The sequence below is a fragment of the Rhinatrema bivittatum genome, chromosome 1, assembly GCF_901001135.1.
Source record: "Rhinatrema bivittatum chromosome 1, aRhiBiv1.1, whole genome shotgun sequence".
Taxonomy (NCBI): domain Eukaryota; kingdom Metazoa; phylum Chordata; class Amphibia; order Gymnophiona; family Rhinatrematidae; genus Rhinatrema; species Rhinatrema bivittatum.
In genome coordinates, this window is record NC_042615.1 from 114,713,982 (window position 1) to 114,731,644 (window position 17,663).

The window sequence follows — 17,663 nt, forward strand, 5'->3', positions numbered from 1 at the left end:
GTTTTTCTGAAGTCTAGGACACTCACCTTTGAATGAACCTTCATCTCCTGCGTTCCAATACTGAACCACACCATCTGGTGGTCACTGGATCTCAGGAGGTCCGCATTCAGAGGCATTTAGTTGGATTAATTCAATAGTTATCTGGCCAAATGAATATTTGGACACTTATCTGGCTAAATTTTAGCTGCAAGTCTTATTATCCGGCTACAATTTAGCCGGATAACTTAGGAGCAATTCCAAGAGCATTTCAGGGAGGAGTTAGATTAGCTGGATAAGTTATCTGGCTAACTCCGATATTCAGCTAACTTTGTTATCCAGACAGTGACTGAATATGTACCCTCAGATGGCCATCCACTACAATATCAGAAATACTGAGCCCATGGTAAGCACTAACAAAGGGGGTAGTATCCCAACATATTTGATGTGAAAGTTAAATCAGCATTTGATTTTGTACTGAAAATATAGTTACGTGCTTAGGGCACAGAGCTCCTGTAGCTGGGGATTTCAGCTACCTCAAGCAGCTCCAGGTGCAGAGGAAGACAGGGAGCTCTGCAATGGCTCCTGGATTAGCAGATGTGGCTTTTGTTCCTATCCCCTCTGCTTCTTCAGCAGTGTGGCTCCCTGCCTTCAAGATCTGCATCGGTGTGCGACACTTTAAACACCTGGCTCTGAGCCTCTGCAGCCTAACTGCAAGCTGATGGCAGGGGGGTGAGGTTGCGGAGGTGGATATGATGTTGCAGGGCAGATAGAAAAGCTCTGCAAGCCAGTTGGTCCCCACCCCCAGAACCAAAGAAGTACTAGGATTCATAGGGAGAAAGTATACAGACATGAAGGCTTCAGGTAATTTTTGTTGTACATTGCTTTGAGAGTTGTATGTTAGTCTTCACACATGGGTGACATCACCTGAAGGAGCCCCAATGTGGAAAACTTATGTCAAAGTTTCTAGAACTTTGATTAGGCACACTGAGCATGCCCTATACCACACGTCCATGCAGGGACCTTCTTCAGTCTCGTAACATAGAATCAGGATTAAAAATTTAAAAAAATAGGAGAATCCCAACTCTTGAGGGGTGGCGGGCGAGTTTAGTGAGAACTAACATCCTGCTGTCCTTGGAGAACACTTGTTACAGGTAACAACTCTGCTTTCTCTGAGGACAAGCAGGATGGTAGTCCTCATACATGGGTGAATCCCTAGCTACAGGCTGCTCCCCCCAAAAAAAGGGGACCAACAGTCACCTAACCAGTTGCCAACGGGCACAACAACCACCGGTGCTGTTGGTAACGGAGGAGGAGACAGCCTGAACCTAAACAACAGCCCCAGGTGGGAGAGTTGGGTTCTACACCTTGAACAGGTTCCGAAGGACAGATTAGCTGAACTTACTGTCGTGTCAGCCATCCCTATTCAGACAGGGGCCATGGCTCTTACAGAATGAGCCTTAACATGACCCCCAAGATGTAGTCCTGCCTGGGCATAACAGAAGGAGATGCAATCTGCTAGCTAACAGGATATTGTCTGACAATGGCAATGTTCAACCTATTCCTATCAAAAGAAATACAAAGTTGGGTGGACTGTCTATAGGCTTCTCTCCACTGCAGACAGAAGGCTAAGGCTCGCTTGCAATCCAAACTGTGTACACTATAGTGCTTGTTCACCTTGGTGTGAATGAGGCCTGGGAAAGAATATTGGCAGGACGATTGACTGGTTAAGATGGAAATCCATCATCACCTTAAGCAGGAACCTTGTGTACAATCATAAGACCAACCTGTCATGATAAAACTTAGCATAAGGTGGATAAGTCACTAAGGCCTGGAGCTCAGTGACTCTGCACTCTGAAGTGACTGCCAATAAAAACATGACCTTCCAGGTCAGGTACTTCAGGTCACAGGTATGCAGCGGCTCAAAAAGAGCTTTCCTCAGCTGAGCTAACATCACATGAAGCAGGCCTTACATGAAATGTACAACTATAGGCTGTACAGAGATGGGCGTACCATCTACAGCTTGGTGGTATGCCCCAATTGCACTAAGATGAACTCTAACGGAGTTGGTTTTTAAGCCAGCTTCTGATAGATGTAGAAGGTAATCAAGCAGTTTTTGTGTGGGGCAGGAGAACAGATCTAGGGCCATTGACTCAGACCACATAGAAAACCTCCTCCACTTCAGTCCATAGGACTTTCTAGTGGAAGGCTTTCTAGAAGCCACCAGGACCTGAGACACATTCTCTGAAAGATCAAGCAGCTGCAGAATTAACTTCTCAACATCCAGGTTGTGAGCAGAACAAGGTTGGGATGAAGGTTGGGATGCCGCAGCCTGCCTTGGTATTGCGCGATGAGATCTGGGAAAGTCCCCAGACTGATTGGTCTGTGGATGGATAACTCTCATAGGAGTGGAAACCAGACCTGTCTCAGCCAATGAGAGGCTATAAGAATCATAGTCCCTTTGTCCTCACAAAGCTTCAAGAGAGTCTTTGCCATTAAGGGAATCAGAGGATACGTGTACAGAAGACCCTTGTCCCAATGACTGGCAAGGGCGTCTGAGGCTGGTTTGCAGTCTGACCTGTACAGGAAGCAGAACCGAGGCACCTTCCTGTTGGAGGGGGATGTGAACAGATCTACATCCGGGCTCCCCCAGAAATGGAATATCCAATTAGCTACCCCGGTCCAGGGACCACTCGTGGGGTCTGAAGGCTTGACTCAGCCTGTCCACTACCACGTTCTTGTCCCAGCCCATGGGACCAGGTCTGGACCACTTTCTGACACAGGAAGTATGAACCCGTGCCTCCCTGCTTGTTGACATACCACATAACTACCCGGTTGTCGGTCTGGATCAGGACAACTTTGTTGGACAGCCAATCTCTGAAAGCCCATAGCGTGTTCCTGATTGCCCGAAGCTCCAGGAAGTTGATTTGACAAGAACATTCCTGAGCAGTCCAAAGACCCTGGGTACTGAACCCATCTACATTAGCTCCCCACCCCAGGGTAGATGCATCCATGTTAGGTCAATTTGAGTAGGGAGACTCTGAAACGAGATCCCCTGTTCCAGAATGGAAAGCACCTACCACTAGGACAAGGAGTCCTGGAGAGATGGGGTGACTCGGATACAATCCTGGAGGTTCTGAGTGACCTGGCGCCACTGTGACCTCAGGGTCCAATGGGCTCTGCGCATGTGCAAAGGGAGCAACATAGACAGTTGCAGTCATATGTCCCAATAGCCTCAACATGTGCCAGGCTGACATCTGCTGGCTCTGTTGAAACTCTGTTGCAATGGCTGGTGAGGCAGAAAGGCCTTGGCCTGAACCATTTCTAGCAGAGCTCCTATGAATTACCTCCAATTGAGGTAATGGGCAAAGATGGGACTTTGCATAGTTGAGAACGAATTCTAGTGACTCCAAAACCCAAATGGTCAAGCGCATGGATCCGATGGCCCCTGCCTGAAACATGCTCTTGACCAGCCATATGTCCAGATATGGGCGGAGGTGCGCCGCCACCACAGCCAGGCCTTTTGTGTAGACCCAAGGGGCAGACTTTATCCCAAATGGCAACACCTGTTACTGAAAGTGCTGTGTTTCCATCACAAATTGGAGTTAGTTCCTGTGACTGGGGAAGATCTTGGTATGAGTGTATGCATCCTTTAGGTTGAGAGAGCATAGCCAGTCCCCTTTTTGCAAAAGGGGGATCAAGGTGCCCAGGGAAACCATCTTGAACTTTTCTCTTTTTAGAAACTTGTTCAAGGCCCTTTGGTCTAGGATAGGTCGGAGTCCTCCTGTTCATTTGGAATCAGGAAGTACCTGGAGTAGAATCCCTGCCCTCTTTACCCTGGTGGTACGGGCTCAACCACTCTGGCCATTAAGATAGAGGAGAGCTCCGCTACCAGTATCTCCTAATGTGCTACCAGCCCCCAATGTGGATAAAGAGGGCAAGTCGTAGGACACCAAATACATTCAATTGGTACCCTTTGTGGATGATGACAGATCCCACTGGTCTGAGGTTACACTGTGCCACTTGTTCACAAAGAACTACAGCCTGCCCCCAACCAGAGGGTCCATCGTCCTGCAGACAGGCAACTGGCTTATGTTCCTTACAGTCCAGTCAAAACCCCATCCCCAGAGTTGACAGAGGAGCCAGTTGGGGCTTGGGGGCTCTCTGCTGCCTGGACGGCCACAGGAACACTGATGGTGTTTGCGGAAGCGAGGAGGTGGAAGATAGTACCTTCTCTGGTGAAAGACTTCATTGGCCCCGGTCTCCACGGCCTCCTGGATGAGGAGGATGGGTCCAGCATACTGGTAGAGAGTTGTTGGAGGGTCTCATGGTAGTCCCAAAGATGGTCCATAGCATCCCTCACCTTATCTCCGAAAAGAATTTCTCCAGTACATGGCACATCAGCAAGTCATTCCTGTACCTCTGGTTAGAGGTCCAAGGCCCACAGCCATGCCATTCTGCAGGCACAGATTCCCGCCACAGAGACTCTCAATGCTGTCTAGGAAACATCATAGGTTGTACAGACCTCATGTTTTACGCAGTCCAAGTTCTTGTGCACCAATGACATGAGGGTGTCTTGCTGCTGTTGAGGCAGTTGCTCAGACACCTCCTGCACCTGCTTCCAGATATCCCATGAGTACTGGCTCATGTAAAGCTGGTAGGCAGCGATGCAGGAAATAAGCATGGCACCTTGGAACACCTTCCTCCTAAGAGCGTCCATCGCTCTGTGATCCTTCCCCAGGGGCGCCAAGGAATGGGTCCGAGAGTGCCTGACCCTCTTGAGAGCGGATTCAACCACCACTGCTTGATGAAGCAGCTGACACTTATCAAATCTGGCAGCCTTCTGGGCGAGGTAGACCCCGTCCACCTTCTTATTAATAAGAGGCTCTGTGAAGAGGTGGTTCCCATATCCTCAGAAGCATCTCCTTAAGGATCTCGTGTACCGAGACAGCCATGATCTCCTTAGGAGGCTCCATGAACTGGAGGATCTCAAGCATTTTGTGCCTGGCATCCTTCTTTGTTAAAAGTTGAAAAGGGATGGTCTCCGACATCACCCTCACAAACCCTGCAAAGGTCAAGTCCTCAGGCAGGGACTTCCTACACTCATCTGGAGAAGAAGGGTCTGATGGGAGCCCTCGGAGGATGACGCCATTGAATCATCCCCCCAGGGGTCATAGGGCCCCTATTCCTCACTGTATGCCTCAGGGGATGGGGCTTAGGTGCTCAGCCTGTCGAACGTTGCAGGCACCGGTAGAACTGGATTGGGGAGTACAGGCCTCGGCGTCTCTGCCAGCCTTGGTGGAGCTTCCTCCTTGGAGGAACGGCAACGAACACCATATCGGTAGGGGGAGGCCTTGGTGCTGTCTCAGGAAACAGCACCAGTTGGGTCAGTAATGCACCAATGAACACTTGGAGCTTCTCAAGCAACAGTAGGATGATGGGCAGCACTGGCTACAGTGCCATTGGTGCTACAGGTCCAATACCTTGCAGTGCCTGATCCACTGCCAGCTAGACTCGATGCTCCAGCTCTCCCTCAAATGTTATCTATGCCAGCACTGACTGGGAGGAAGGAGGGGTGGCCAGGTGTTTTTCAGACCCATGAGGTGGATCGGTGACTGGCATTAGGACCAGTGGAGACCATCGCGGACCCCCGAGCACCAACAGAGGATGGGTCCTCCTTGCTACGAGGTCGCTTCGGAGGCATCACGGCAAAAGCCAGTGCATCCCCACACTCAGCACTGTGCATCAACGCGGACTGGTGCCGATGCTTCTTAGGCTATCCTTGATGCTCGGCCCAGTCTTTCCATGGTGCACGGCCGAAGACGATGAACCCGGTGTCCTCTGCCCAGAGATCAACAATGACCGGTCTCTGGTGCTCCTATATGCTGGCAGCACCAACTGAACCAACGGTCCCGCTGATGTTGATGGCATGGTGTCCAACAGTGCAGCTCCAATATCCACTGATGTTGATGCTGCTGATGCCAATGGCTTGGACATCCTTGACCCAAAGAGCTGATCCATCTTGTTGAGTCAAAGCAGACATCTCTTTGGGGTCATTTGGGTGCACAAGCAACAACCTCGGATGTCATGCAATGCCCCCCAGGCAGAGGACACATATCCCATGAGGATCCATTATGGATATGTCTTTCATTCTGTCATAGCCAGCTTGTCCTCTGAGAATGATTTTTCCTAAATGTAAGTGACCCCCAAAAAATAACTAACCCCCCCCCCCAAAAAAAAAACAAAACAGCTCTCCACTCTAATCAATGGGTGATCCCTCTCTAAAATGCCCATATCAAACCTCACCACGTTGGATCATTTATTTATTTTATTTATTTAAGGTTTTTCTAGACCGACATTCGTTGGGAACATCATATCTGTTTACATAAAACAGTAAATGCAGCGGAAAAGCTTTACAAGGAATGTTATAACTTCAAAAACATAAAGGGGAGGAAGGCAATGGGAGATGGGGGGGGGAAGTAGATAACAGTGCAAGTTAACTTCGAAACATAACATTTTAACTTTGATGCATGAACAATTTAACTTCAACTAACATATTGTGCGTTGATAAATAAAGTCAAATACTAAAATCAGGGGGTCTAGGGGGGGAAGAGGGGAGGACTAGAGCGTGGTGAAGAGGTATATTCATAAATGTTTCTTAAGGAATAGGGGGGTCAGAAGGGGGAAGGGGGAAGGGGAGGGGGAAGGGGAGGGAAAAAAGAGAGGGTGAGGAGGTAAATCAAATAAGGAAAAAATAAAGTGTGATTCAAGGGTATACCAAGGGAAAGATAGCAAGAGGGTCTAAAAGGTAATGCAATATGGGGGGAGGATCATGATCTTTGCATACCAAGTGTGGGCCCTCTAATAAAGATACTTAGGAGTTTTACTGGTTGTTTGTGGTTGTCTCAGAGCAATTCACTAAGAACATTGGGGTGGATCACTTAACAATGCTGCTATTAAAATCATATTCAACAAGGAAAGCCAGATTAAGATAAATATTTTTAACAGGATCCCAGAGGCATTTATTAAATTTATAACCTGCTTAGGGTATTATTCCATAATACCCTAAGCAGGGTACAATATATATAATCAAAATAAACAATTTACCATATGATAGACTGACTTACCCAAGATCACAAGGATTCAGTTGCAAAAAGTGAAAGCCCCAGGTCTTTTCCTGAATTTTAACCTCTAGGGCAAACCTCCTCCCCTCCTATCAGGGAGTCAAACCATTCTGTATTTTGGTTGGATTCCAGGTTGGGTTTAGCTGTGACTGAAGTTGATTCTGAACCCAACTGGCTCAGTTCCAGTTCACGGCAGAAAATTTAAATAGAAGGCCACGTTATAATGATTATTTTCAGAGGGATGAAGCAAGCCAAGAGGTCTAAATCTGTTACAAACTGTGACATCCACAAGTACCGTGAAGCACGTAAGAAACAAAAAATCAATTCTAAGTACTTGATAATATATTTGAAATGTCTATTTGCACCACCAATCAGAGACTTAAATAGAATAAGCAACCAAATCAACTGTAAAGCTTAAGAAAAGGAGTTAAGTTGTGTGATTATTTAATATCACTAATTAGTTCAGTTAATGTCTCCAGATTTATATACTTCAACTGATTTAATGAACTTGGGGAAACTAAGAATTATCAAAATTAATCAAATGTTAAATTGAATAGACCTATGGTATGTTTCCAACAGGCTCAACTTATTATTTTGTGCTAAACAGTTTTATGAAATTTCTGTTTAGTCTCTCTATCAAAACATCTCCAAGATTGCTTCCTTCCTACTGGATCTTTGTGGCGACCATAAGAATTTTAAACTTAGAAGTACCTTTTCAATGATTACTTGAACCGATGACAAGTTAATCTGAGATCAATGGTCCAGCTCACAGAGATTTTCTCCCAGTATTTCAAAATATTTCTATCTTTATTCAATCATGACAGATCTATAAATGAATGCAGAAATGGATCAACCCTGTCTGAATGGGTGCAAGACAGTAACTCCGGCTGCTGTGAGTTTTCTCTTGACTTAAAGAATGATTTTGAGTAATTTGTGTCTCATTTGCAAATGAGATATCAACTGATTACACAGGCATGACATCACCATCCTCTGCCATGTTTACATGACAACAAGATACTTAGCTTTAGTTTTGTCCATATTAGACAACTGTAATTAAAACTTGCAATCAAGATATGAGAATCCATTAAAAAAAAAAAAGATATTTCTCACTTTCTATTAATCTGCTAGAAAACTATGTTGCTATTCTTCACATTTCCAGATGGCGAATTAACCATGTCCCACAGAAAGTCCCTATGATCAGCTGTTTAGCTTTCAATGTTTTAGTTGCCATTTTGGCAGGCTGCAGTTCCTGAACAGATATCCAGTCATTGACACTAATGAGACAATCATGGTTTGATAATGCCAAGTCGTAACAAAATACCCACAGGTCTAACATGACGCCAGCAGAATGCCATCTTGTAGGGCAATCCAAGATGGGTTTCTTCAATATTAACAGTTTTTTTTGTCTTGATAAATCAGAAAGTTGAAGATAAGGCCTACTAGCATAGGTGGTGGAGGCCATCATTGTAACAGATTTTGAGCATACTTGGGGCAGATATAGAGGGCGGAGGGTCTCAAAGGTTAGGTAAAAGGTCAAGATAAGGAGAGATAGGGGACCGTTGTGATCATTTGCTGGAACGATGGTATATAAAAAGCATAAATAAAGTCGATGATGGGTTGCATATGGGAATTTTTATGCTCAATTATCCAAAGTGGAAGAATCTCAACTGGGCAATCTAAATAGACCATTTAAATCTATCTGCTGTCATCTATTATATTACAATGTTATATTTATAAACATATGACAGTCCATATTCAAAAGCAATTAGCTGGCTATCTCATAAGTTAGCAGGCTAAATGAATATTTGGGTTTTTATCCATGTAAATTCTAGCTGGCTAGAATTTAGCTGGCTAAGCTAAGGGCATTCCAGGAGAGTAACTGGGAAGAGTTGAGTTAGATGGATAACCTAGCTGCCCAAGTCTGGTTGGGCCAAACAACTGTCCTAAAGTTAGCAGGCAATAGTTAGTTAGCTAACTAAGATGACCAGCTATATTGCTCCTGGGGGAATTCTGCACACAAAAACTTAAAATTCGGCAAAATTCGGCAAACTTTATATTGCTCAAAATAACACAATTTACATGACAGTCTTTAAGTAATTACATTTTAAATTAATACAGAAAAAGTTATTACTTAAAGATGCAGAATTTTAAATATTTTGAGTAGAATTTCCCTAGAAATTCACTGTAAGAGTGTCCCTTCCACTCGCTCTGCCTTTGCCCTCTCAGTCCCCAACTCCTCCACCTGTCAGTATCTCTCTCCTCCACCTCTAGGCTCAACCCCTTCCACCATCACCATTCCCAGAATTAAGAACATAAGAACATGCCATACTGGGTCAGACCAAGGGTCCATCAAGCCCAGCATCCTGTTTCCAACAGTGGCCAATCCAGGCCATAAGAGCCTGGCAAGTACCCAAAAACTAAGTCTATTCCATGTTACCGTTCCTAGTAATAGCGGTGGTTATTATCTAAGTCAACTTAATTAATAGCAGGTAATGGACTTCTCCTCCAAGAACTTATCCAATCCTTTTTTAAACACAGCTATACTAAATGAACAAACCACGTCTTCAGGCAACAAATTCCAGAGTTTAATTGTGCGTTGAGTGAAAAAGAACTTTCTCCGATTAGTTTTAAATCTGCCACATGCTAACTTCATGGAGTGCCCCCTAGTCTTTCTATTATCCGAAAGAATAAATAACTGATTCACATCTACCCGTTCTAGAACTCTCATGATTTTAAACACATCTATCATATCCCCCCTCAGCCGTCTCTTCTCCAAGCTGAAAAGTCCTAACCTCTTTATTCTTTCCTCATAGGGGAGCTGTTCCATTCCCTTTATCATTTTGGTCGCCCTTCTCTGTACCTTCTCCATCGCAATTATATCTTTTTTGAGATGCGGAGACCAGAATTGTACACAGTCTCACCATGGAGCGATACAGAGGCATTATGACATTTTCCGTTTTATTCACCATTCCCTTTCTAAAAATTCCCAACATTCTGTTTGCGTTTTTGACTGCCTCAGCACACTGAACTGACAATTTCAATGTGTTATCCACTATGACGACTAGATCTCTTTCTTGGGTTGTAGCACCTAATATGGAACCTAACATTGTGTAACTATAGCATGGGCTATTTTTCCCTATATTTATCACCTTGCACTTATCCACATTAAATTTCATCTGCCATTTTGATGCCCAATTTTCCAGCCTCACAAGGTCTTCCTGCAATTTATCACAATCTGCTTGTGATTTAACTACTCTGAACAATTTTGTATCATCTGCAAATTTGATTACCTCACTCGTCGTATTTCTTTCCAGATCATTTATAAATATATTGAAAAGTAAGGGTCCCAATACAGATTCCTGAGGCACTCCACTGCCCACTCCTTTCCACTGAGAAAATTGTCCATTTAATCCTACTCTCTGTTTCCTGTCTTTTAGCCAGTTTGTAATCCACGAAAGGACATCTCCACCTATCCCATGACTTTATTTTTCCTAGAAGCCTCTCATGAGGAACTTTGTCAAATGCCTTCTGAAAATCCAAGTACACAACATCTACCGGTTCACCTTTATTCACATGTTTATTAACTCCTTCAAAAAAGTGAAGCAGATTTGTGAGGCAAGACTTGCCTTGGGTAAAGCCATGCTGACTTTGTTCCATTAAACCATGTCTTTCTATATGTTTGACCCTGTTCTCAGTATTGCCCCTCACACAGGCTCCCTCTGTCCCTCCCTCTTTCACACACATGCTCCCTCTCTCTAGTGCACATACACACACCCTCATACAGGCTCTCTCACTCTTGCAAATACACATCCCCTCATACAGGGTCCCTCTGTCTTGCATATACATCCACACAAGCTCCCTTTCTCTCTCACGCATACACCCTCACACAGGCTACCTATGTCTCTCTCTCACACACCCCTTCACCCAGGCTCTCTCTCACACATACACAATCCCTTCACATAGGCTAGCAGCCTCACATACACACGATCCCTTTTTCATACACACCAGCTCCCAGTCTCTCACACCATACACACTCCTTCATAATCTCCTCATATAGGCTCCCTTACTCTGGCACCCACACTCAAGCACCCCCCCCCCCCGCTCTCTCTCACACCTCCTGCACTCCCTCCTACCCTCTCACCTCAGTTGATCTATTTCACACCCTCCTGCTCACTCACCGCCCCTCTCCCCGGTCTCTCTCCTCATACCCCCTCCCCCTCCTCTCACACACACACACACAACTCTCTATACACATTCACTCTCACCGGGGCCCGCCGCAAACGGCGCATGCTCCGTTCATGTCATGCTGGGGTCTCCTCTATCATTTTCTGCACAGAATTTGGCAATTCTGTGCGGGGGGGGGGGGGAAATTCTGCGCTCCACAGTAGTGCAGAATTCCCCCAGGACTACTATATTCAGTAGTACGGCTGCACTATTGAATATACCTCCAAAGTTAGCCGGATAAGTTTATCTGGCTAACTTTGTTATCTGAACTGTGTCTTAATAGTTTCATATGCAGATATGGCAACATGACTGAAAACAAAATTAATTTTTTGCAAAGTTGAAAGTTCATATTTTAGGTAATAAGTTACAACATTTTAAACAGAAAAGCCACTGAACAGGGGGAAAATAATTCCAGCCAAAAACACATGCTAATTTCAAACAGCAAAAAGAAAAAAATAAACAAAAGAACATGTGGAACAGAGCTCAATGCAACCACAGGAAAACAAAAAAAAAAACCCTTCCTTCACTCCGTCAAAACCCTTCCAAACAGCTCAGACAAACAGAGCGGCAATGAACACTTAATGCATCCAGTGTCCTAAAAACCACAAAATTGGTGCACTAGCATCAAGCACCACACTGAAAACCCACCATCAAGGAAAGGCAACCCTATCTCTTTATACCATGCGAAAACATATTCAGTTAAATGAACTATGCTTACCAAAGTACAGGACATCAACAGATACTGCCCTACACGTGAAACAACCCTCTACAAGAACCAGTCACGCAGAATCAGAGATTCTGTCATGTCTAACCAGCATGTTCAGAATGCATTGCATGCACATGTCTTACAGTGATTGTACTCTCACTGGAGCATTCTCTGGCTCCACCAGAAAGAAGAGTTGCTTACCTGTAACAGGTGTTCTCCGAGGACAGCAGCATGCCAGTCTTCACACATTTGTGACATCATCAGATGGAGCCCGACACAGAAAACATTCTAGAATTTTAACTGAGCTGCTCTGAGCATGCCCAGCATGCCAATATACCATGCATCCATGCAGGGTCCTCTCAATCTTATGACATAGAACAGAGGAACAAAATTTAATTAAAGAACCATACCAACAAAGTAAAACCCAACTCTGTGTAGTGGAGGGCGGATTTCGTGAGGACTGACATCCTGCTGTCCTCGGAGAACACTTGTTACATGTAAGCAACTCTGCTTTCTCACTGGACAAGCAGGATGGCAATCCTCACACATGGGTGAATCCCTAGCTACATGTTGCCTCCCAATGTAAAAGGGGACCAACAAAACACCAGACAAGTGCTGAAGGCACAACAACCACCAGTTTTGTTGGTAACGGGCCCTAGGTGGAAACAGAGTCGGGTTCTATACTTCAAACAGGTTCCGAAGGACAGACTGGCCAAACCTGCTGTCATGTTGGCCATCCCTATCCAGAAAGCAATGCAATGTGACTGTGTGGAGAGAACTCCACGTCATAGCCCTGCAAATCTCCTCCATGGGGGCTGCTCACAAGTGGACCACTGACACTGCCATGACTCTGAGAGAGTGAGCCTTGACATGGTCTCCAAGATACAATCTCACCTGCGTATAACAAAAGGAGATAAAGTCTGCTAGCCAATTGGAAAGTGTCTGCTTGTCAACAGCAATCCCCAACCTGTTCCGATGAAAAGAAACAAAAAGTTGGGTGGACCGTCTATGGGCTTCGGTCTTTTGCAGACCAAAATGTGCAGGGCTAGTTCACCTTGGTGCGAATGGGGCCTGGGAAAAAATGTTGGCAGGATGATGGATTGGTTGAGATGGAAGTCCGACACCACCTTAGGAAGGAACTTAGGGTATGTGCGTAAGACTACCCTATCATGGAACTCGCTGACCCTTCGAGCTGAAGTGACCGCCACCAAAAATATGACTTTCCAGGTCAGGTATTTCAAGTCACAGGAGTCCAGCAACTCAAAGAAACTTTCAAGAGCTGGGTTAAAACTACTTTGAGGTCCCAGGATATTGCAGGAAGCCATAAGGGATGCTTCAACTGAAGCAGACGTCTCATAAGTCGTACAACTATAGGCTGTATAGAGATGGGCTTACCTTCTACACTGAGGTAATATGAGCCAATCGCACTCAGGTGAATCCTAACAGAGTTGGTCTTCAGACCAGTCTCTGAGAGGTGTAAAAGATAGTCAAGTGGCTTTTGTGCAGAGCAGGAGAAGAGATCTAGGGCCTCTGGCTTACACCACACTGAAAACCTCCTCCACTTCAGTGCATAGGTTTTCTAGTGAAAGGCATTCTGGAAGCCGCCAGGACTCAAGACACACCTTCTGAGAGATCAAGCGATTGGAGGATCGCTTGATCTCTCAACATCTAGGCAGTGAACAACAGGGCCTGGAGGTTGGGATGCCACAACCAGCTGCGATCCTGTGTGATGAGATCTGGGGAAGTCCCCAGCTTGACTGGTTTCCTCATGGATATCTCCTGAAGGAGTGGAAACCAGACCTGTCTCTGTCAGTGAGGGAGTATGAGGATCATAACCCCTTTGTCCTCACAAAGCTTCAACAAAGTGTTTGACACCAGTGGAGTTGGAGAATACACATACAAGAAGTCCTCGCCCCAGTGGTGAGCAAAAGCATCCAATGCTGGCTTGCTGTGTGTCCTGTAAAGAGAACAGAACTAAGGAGCCTTCCTGTTCCAAAGCACAGTGAACAGATCCACCACTGGGCTTCCCCACAGGCAGAAGATCCAATTCGCCACTCCTTGGTCCAGGGACCATTTGTGGGGTCAGAAGGAATGACTCAGTCTGTCCGCTGTCTTGTTCTCCTTTCTGGCCAAATACATGGCCTTGAGCACCATTCCCTGGGAGAGGGTCCATGACCAAATCTGGACTGCTTCCCAAACAGAAGGTATGAGCCTATGTCTTCCTGCTTGTTGACATACCACATTGCCACTTGATTGTCGGTTTGCATCAACACAATTTTGTTGGACAACCGATCTCTGAAAGCCCACAGAGTGTATCTCATTGCACAGAGCTCCAGGAAGTTGATTTGTCCCAACTGTTCCCAAACAGGCCAAAGGCCCTGGGTGCTGAGCTCCCCAGCCCAGGGTTGACACATCCAAACTTAGGACAATTTGTTCCTGAGTACTTTGGAAAGGAACCCCCATTCCAGATTGGAATTGTCCCGCCACCAGGGCAAGGAGTCCTGGAAGGTCGGGGTAACTGAAATGCTGTCCCAAAGTCCCTGAGGGGTTGGCACCATTAGAACCATAGCGTCCACTGGGCTCTTTGTATGTGCAAGCATGCCCTGGGAATGACATGTACTGTTATGGCCATATGGCCAACAATCTAAACATGTACCAGGCTGAGACATGCTTGCTCATTTGAATCTCTGCTGCAATGAACATCAAGGTGATGGCCCTCAAGCATGGCAGGAAGGCCTTGGCCTAAGCCATGTCTAGCAAGGCTCTGATGAAGTCCAATTGCGGTGTCGGGCTGAGATGGGACTTGGGATAGTTGATGACAAACCCTAGTGACTCTAGCACTTGAATGGTCGAGAGCAAGGACTGCCCGAGAGGTGCTCCTGACTAGCCAATCATCTATTATGGAAAAACATTGACTCCCAGTCGGCGCAGGTGACCACCGCGGCAAGGCATTTTATGAAGATACGTGGCACTTATACTAGCCCAAATGGCAATACATGATTCTGGAAGTGCTAATTTTCCACCACAAATCGGAGATACTTCTGGTGACCATGGAAGATCACAATGTTGGTGTACGCGTCCTTCTGATCAAGGGAGCATAGCCAAGGGGATCAAGGTGCCCAGGGAAACCATCTTGAACTTTTTCTTCTGCAGAAACTTGTTCAAGGCCCTTAGGTCTACAATGAGATAAAGTCCTCCTGTTTTCTTTGGAATCAGGAAGTACTGGGAATAGAATCCCCTGGTTGGATAGACTCTACTACTCTGGCCATTAAGAGGGAAGAAAGCTCCATGAGTAGTACTTCCTGGTGCACTACTGGTCCTCGATAGGGACTCAGGGGGCAATTTGGAGGGGTACTCAAAAGGTTTAATTTGAAACCTCCATGGACGATGGCTAGAACCCACCGGTTGGAGGTTACAAAGGGCCAATTGTTCACGTAAAACCATAGCCTCCCCCTGACTGGGGGATCCAATGTCTTGGGTACAAAGGACATGGCTATGTCCCCTATGATCCAGTCAAAACCCTGTCCCGGGAGTTGACTGGGACATCTGCTGGGGCTTCGGGGCCCTCTACTGCCTGGGACAGCTGCAAGGGGCTTGTTCTTGCTGACAGGGTCAAGGCAGAGGAGGGCAGTATTTCCTCTGGTGGAAGAAAGGCCTCCTTTGGCCCGAACTCGAAGACCTCCTAACAGAGAGTGGGTCCTGGGTGCTACTGGAGAGCTGCTAAAGTGTCGCATAGTCTTCATGCATTTGAGCCACCACGTCCTTCACTGTATCTCAAAAGAGATTCTCTGAGACACGGCACTTCAGTGACTCTGTCCTGTACCTCCTGTTGGAGATCAGATACCCTCACCCATGCAAGTCTGCATGCAGCTGGAATTAGCACCGAAACCCTTGATGCGGTTTCAAAAACATTGTAGATCGCTCGGACTTGTTTTCCGCACTCTAGGTCCTTTCGCACCAGCAACTCAAGAGTGTCCTGCTAATGTTGAGGCAGCTGCTCAGTCACCCCCTGCACCTGTTTCAGAATCTCCTGCATTTACTGGCTCATGTAGAACTGGTAGGTTGCTATGTGGGCAATGAACATGGTGCTATGAAACACCTTTCTCCCAAGAACGTACATGACCCTCTGATCCTTCCCTGGGGGCGCCAAGGTATGGGTTCAAGTGCACTTGGCCTTCTTGAGAGTGGATTCGAGGACCACAGACTGGTGTGGTATCTGACACCTGTCGAACGCGAGAGCCTTTTGGACAAGATAAACCGCGTCTGCCTTCCTATTGACAGGAGGAACTGAGAAGGTGTGTTCCTACATTCTCAACAGTAACTCTACAAAGATTTCATGCACTGGGACTGCCACAATCTCCTCAGGAGGTTCCACAAACTGGAGGATGTCCAGCATTTTGTGCCAGGTAATCTCTTCCTTTTGCAACTGAAACGGAATGGTCTCCACCATCTCCCAGACAAATCCTGCGAAGGAGAGATCTTCCGGAAAAGACTTCCTTCTGTTGGTGGGAGGAGACTGTTCTGACAGGAGACACCGGAGGTATGATCCCCCCCAGGGATCATAGAGGCCCTTGTGATTACTGCCCAATGGTGGGGACGGGGCCCTGGGCACTCTGCCTCTGGCCAGTGGTATGGATACCGGCTCTGCTGGCTGCGGAGGCTCAGGCACTGTTGCCAGTGTAGTCTCTGGAAGAGCTTCCTCCTCCAAGGAGCCATGAACCAACACTGGATCGGTCAGTGGCATCTCCGATGCCCCACTAGGCATCGGTGCAGCCCCAGGAACCAAACACCGCCTGTGTTGGTAAGGCACCGATGAGTGTGTCCAAGGATTCCTACAGCAGCTTGACAAGGGATGGTACCGGTTCCAGAATAGTCTGTGCCACAACATCCAGACTCTGCATCACTTTCTACACAGACATCTATACGTGCTTCTCCAACTTCTCCTCAAAGATCGCCAATGCCAACACTGTCCGGGATCCAGAAAGTATGACCACATCCTCTTCAGAGTTGAAAGGAGGATTGTTAGAGGGCATCAGAGCCGAAGACCATTGCAAACCCAGTGGGTATAACTGGAGAAATGGTGGTCCTTGCCACAGGGACGCTTCAGGGCATTTTAGCCAAAACTGGTGCATCTCTATGCCCACCACCATGCATTAAACAGGGACCAATGCTAATGCTTATTTGATTCTTCTTGATGCTTGATCGGTCCTTCCTCAGTGCCAAGGATGAAGATAATGAACCTAATATCTTTGACCTGGGGGAAGTAGACAATGGTCCGTCTCCAGTGTCCCTGACAGCCATCGGCATAGACAGAACCAAAAGCTCCCTCGATGTCAATGTCTCGGAATACATCAGTGTGGCTCCCTGGTTCTGTGATGCTGATACCTCTAATGCCGATGTTAATGGACTGGTCTTCTCTGATCCAAGGAGTCGCTCCATCTTCTCAAGACAGATCTTATGCCCTTTAGGGGTCATCATGGTGCATTTGCTGCAACCCTGGACATCGTGCAATGCACCCGGGCAGAGGACACATCAATCATGGAGCTTAAGATGACCAAGACCAAGGGACCCCGCGTCAATGACAGAAAATTGCCGGAAAAACAGTGAAAAACTATGAAAAAATGCGAAAGAGA

At 46.4% G+C, this 17,663-nt stretch overlaps 1 protein-coding gene across 8 annotated transcripts in view; it reads right to left on the reverse strand.

The window, feature by feature from the left end:
• IRF2 (interferon regulatory factor 2) overlaps window positions 1-17,663 on the reverse strand; it is a 152,067-nt gene that overhangs the window by 73,725 nt on the left and 60,679 nt on the right. The gene's annotated exons all lie outside the window — the stretch shown is intronic.